Consider the following 5000-nt stretch of genomic DNA (forward strand, 5'->3'; position numbering starts at 1 on the left):
GTCGAGTGACCACAAACGCAAGGTGGAACCGGTAAGCCACTATCAGAGTAGGCATAGCTGATGGCCTCCACGATCCACTTGGATAGCCGTTGCTTGGACAAAGCCAGGCCCCGCGCATGTCCAGTGTGGCAGATGAATAATGAATCTGACTGCCGGAGGGCAGCGGTCTGTTCAATATAGGCTTTCAATACTCGGACTGGGCATAGAAGAATGTCACCTTGCCCCGGTTCCTCCCCCTGGGCTGGGGGCTCGAATGCTCCCAGACTGAGCGGCTGGTTAGCATACAGAGAAGGTTTTGGGTAAAAATGCTGGGTTCGGCCACAGGGTCACCCCTGTGCCATTGGAACTCCATTGTAGGCACTCCTGGCTGACAGACAGCGCGTGTAGCTCCCCCACTCTCTTCGCCGATGACATGGCTAGGAGAAAAGCCGTCTTCAAAGACAACCATTTTAATCCTGACCTCCCCAGAGGTTCAAACGGGTGCCGACACAGTGACTTCAGCACCAGCGGCAAGTCCCAGGAAGGTATTATCCTTCTTCGAGGGGGCCTCAGTCGCTGAGCACCCTTGAGAAAACGGGTCACCAGACTATGGGATCCCACTGTAACTCCCTCTACCTTGTTATGCCTAGCTGATATTGCAGCTACATACACCTTGAATGCCAACCAAATAATTAGGCTAAGTGAAATTTTCGGCGCGGGCTCTGCGCGCGCATTATGACTCTATATGATAGTACCACCAAGAAATAAAAACTACTTTCACCCCTGATGGTGTACCCTTTTGACAGGGTTGACACTACCCAGGGGTCTGCTGTATTCGCTCCCAGTAATTGAGCTGTTCTCTGGTGAAGCGTCTGACCGCCGGCCTGAAGACGTCACTGTCTACCTCCTCGCCCCCTCCTACTCCGAAAGGGGCGATATTCAGGCGTGCGCCGTTCCCTGTGAGAGGGCTGGTTGTCAGCAGGCCGGCGAAACCGCTCTGGCCTTGTTGACCCCTGTGCAAAGGTCCGCCTTATTGGCTGAAGAGTGCTCTGCGTTTCTGCTCTGCTCTGCGTTGCTCTGCGTTTCTGCTTTTGGGGATCCCATGCGGCTCCTTGCAGGGGGTGGTTGGGAGTTTAACCCCCATTCTAGTTGGGCTAGCCTAGCAGTCCTTGCAGCTACGCTCAGGCAACTGCAATTCATGCAAGCCTGGTCTGTCAAACCCTGCCTTAAGTGTTCCATGCCCAGACAGCTTGGACACTTATCGTGGCCATCCTCCGGTTCCAGAGGGGCCCAGCAGTCTACACAAATCATAAACATGCGTCAAACAATAGCTTAATTCACAAATTAACGGTTGGCCTATACTACCAACAACAACAAATCAGGGAGGCTATCAAACGCAGTAGGCTAAACAAATATGCGCAAATAAGGAGCGAACACGCGCTCACCTCGCCACCTTAGTTTATAAATAAGAAACAGAAGAGAGCGTTTGAAAACGCGAACAACAATCTCATAAACGTGAAATTAGCACTTCCAATACAAAAGCGGAATTCGCTTGAATTCTAACTTACTTAGGAAGACGTTGCGGAAAACACAAGATCCGTCATTAACTCAAGAAGCCTGCGAGACCGCGAAAGCATTTCATTAAACAAAAATGTATTTAAGGCACCCTGAATCGCTTAGAGGGTGAAAAAACACCCAAACGATTCCACATAGGCCTAGTTGCCGCAGTAGAGCGAGCTCACTCGTAACGGTATCAATAAAGAAAAGTTACCGATCATAATAGAAAGTCACGTAGACAAATCGCAGTCTTATAAGAGGGCGAGAAAATCGCAGCTCCAACCGTACGGTTTGAAAAGACTCCAGCGTTCGTCCACGAAAATATGCTAACACTCTAAACAACCTGCTTCCACACGAGAAGATTTCAAGAGGTCACTTCCAGGGTGAGCGCACCTTAAGTACTGGGGCGGGGTCATGCGTCACCCCATGTCACGAGTGACTTTGTTGATATAAACACTCGACCTGCACGTGCATGTGATGGAAATCCAGGTGCTGAAAGTACCGTAGAAATGAAATAGAACCACAAACACACTCTCAAAGATCACTAAAAATCTTTCATAGTCGCATGCATTGTATATAAAGGTTGTATCAGCGATGGCGGGGTAACGCCACTTCTGTTGACGTTCAAACAAAACAGAGCTAGCTCACTACTCGCTCCCCCTCCCTCCTGTGCAATTGAAACTCTCCTAAACACGCATCTCGTTGATTATTGGTTGGAACACTTTATTTTGCCTTTGAGTGGTTGGCAACACTTGTTGGTAGCAATTGTTTTTGTGTGCAGATCTCAGAGCCTAGGCTACCTACAGAGACATGTTTTTTTGGGCCTGCTTATGGAGCTAGCAGATCTTTAGGAAAGATTAGATGAATGTAATCATTTATGTTTGGGCTTTTTTTTTGGGCCTGCAATCGCTGATACAATCTTTAAGACATTAATTGACAGTCTTGTGGATTGGTCTTCTTTTGATCTTGTTGATTTTAGCATTTAACACAACATGCAACTCTGTGGTGTTGCTGTGGAGTATCCACAAGGGGACACTGTGTCTTTGCACACAAGCATGCACCCTGATTGTCTTGTTATTACACATTTGTTATCTTATTAACAACCCCCTAACCTGCATTAAGCACGGTCATACAATGACCACACACACACACACACACACAGCAGATGAAGTCGGTACTGTGCATTAGTGTTTATTAGTCTCACATGAAGCATGTCACGCGTGCCACTCCATCACAGGAAAAGAGAGAGAGAGAGAGAAAGACAGCATAGCAGACCAGGGGAAGAGAAAAGCCCCAGAGCAGAACAGCACAAGGGTGCGCAGCACATGCCCTATTAAATACGTGTATGCACACACACACACACACACAGAAAACACACTTGTTCTTTCTCTCATTTACACACATACACTCATGTGGACTATCACACAGGCCTACTGATATGAACAGTCCTATCAATAAATACCCTATATATTAAAATAAATACTAGTTTCATATACACACTCAAACACACACACAGTGCTTAGAGAGAGGCAGTTAATAGTACAAGGCCAGAGTGAAGAGACAGGCAGTGGGGTTTGGAGGTTGTTCTCAAGACATTCTGTGGCTTCATGGAGGTTGGCACTCGTCTCACTACAGACTCTGGAGATGCTAAGAGTCTGTGTCCAACAAGTGTCCCTCGGCATGGGTCCAGAACAGAGCACACAGAGATCATAGATCACACAAGACAGGAAATGAAAAGAAAATAAGAAAGACATACATATATGCTCTTTTTGGTAAATAAATCATTATTTACAGCTCTTTTTGTTTATCAGAGCAGCTCATTGATGCTGCGGGAATTTTGCTTTTCTGAAGTTATTGCCTTCATTTCACTTCATTTCAATGTATTAAATGCAAAATAAAGATTTAAGCAACACTTGTTGTAACAAATAAATTAATTCCAAAAAAAAACAAAAAAACATTCTTGATAAGTCAGGACCATCTGTTTCAGAAAGAGACATGCCTAACCAATCTTAGCCTTCCAAATTATATCCAGCCAATCAGAGTTTTACAGGTCCAAAGTTCTGGAAATTCAAAGTTTTACAGCAGGTGGGTCTAGTCTATTAGTAGCACCTGGACCAGTGCGGGGCTACATCATCACTTGATCTTCACATTGTTAAAGTCGTGTGAAAGAACTGTTCATGAAGTCATCCGCTGCACTAAGACTGTGATTGGTGCGGTGGGACTGTGGTGGGCTTTGACTGCTGTCACTGTGTGCTGAAGAGGCTCAGAGATGCTGGTTACTGGTGACAAGCCTGCTCTCTCACCAACCACAATAAAGAACATCACCACAACACTGCTTACTGTTTCAGCATAATATACACATATACATAGATTTAAACACACACCAACACACACACACATTGCATCTCTCATACACACACATACAGCCTCAATCTGTCATTATAGCTTGAATCATTCCAATAAATAAGTACATAAATAGATACAATCTGAATGAGGAGTACTGTGTGTATGTATGTATGTATGTATGTATGTCACAAAATTCTTCAATGAACACCAAAGGCTGAAACCACACACAAGGCAATCAACCAAAGCGGGCAGAAATACTCATGTTGAGCCACTCTGCTTACTTGATTTGTAAGCTCAAAAATATAGCAACTCTTAAGTGTGAACAAAACCACATACCTCTACCTGGGCAAAGACTTGTCACATTGTCAAAAGAAACACAGTGAATATCTACACGTTTCTTTAGCTTTACATGAACAGAGGCTTAGAGGTTTTTATATACACTGCTTCACAGGAATGGTTCTGAAGAGAACACAAATAGAACTGCATTTCAGATGTTGTGCTTCCCCAACGGGACATCTTTAGTCATGCACTGGGGCTCAACACTGATTAGCCTAAACAGGCATGGTTCTCAAACTGCTGTAGAAGTTTTTGGCAGGAAATTCCTTTTTAATTCAGCAGAACTTCTCAGAGCATGCTCAGTACAGGCACAGGATAGGATGCAGATCTAAGTGGCTACACTAAAAATCTGCCATCGTCATCAATTTGTTCACTATTTAGTTGAAATGTAGCCTTTATGATTTTCAAGACCTCAAGCGTTCACACGCACACACACACACGCACACACACGCACAGACACACCTGCTCTGGCATGCTAGACATTCTGTATGAAGTCTATTCAGAACATTATCTAGTGGTAGACCCTGGAATAGCACAAACAAAAGGCAAATAGAAGACATGCATCAAATAGCCATCAACACACCCTCAATAATGGCCTGTCATACACACACACACACACACACACACAGAATGCTAGCCTGTCCTAAACATAGCCGACAGCACAATAAAGCCAACATGTCTGGTTATGATGTTATTTTCTTACAAGCAAGGGATTGCACACACACACACACACACACACACACACACACACACACACACACACACACACACACACACATACA

General features: G+C 44.9%; 1 protein-coding gene across 1 annotated transcript in view; it reads right to left on the reverse strand.

Annotated features, from left to right (window-relative positions):
* Nucleotides 1-2702: 2702 nt before the first annotated feature.
* The window catches only part of LOC121690392 (endophilin-A1-like), a 16660-nt gene continuing 14362 nt past the window's right edge, over nucleotides 2703-5000 (reverse strand). Inside the window, exon 9 of the mRNA XM_042070918.1 lies at nucleotides 2703-5000. This exon is cut by the window's right edge and continues 508 nt beyond it. The gene's annotated coding sequence lies outside the window, so the exon portion shown is untranslated.

This window comes from Alosa sapidissima, chromosome 18 (genome assembly GCF_018492685.1).
Source record: "Alosa sapidissima isolate fAloSap1 chromosome 18, fAloSap1.pri, whole genome shotgun sequence".
Classification (NCBI taxonomy): domain Eukaryota; kingdom Metazoa; phylum Chordata; class Actinopteri; order Clupeiformes; family Clupeidae; genus Alosa; species Alosa sapidissima.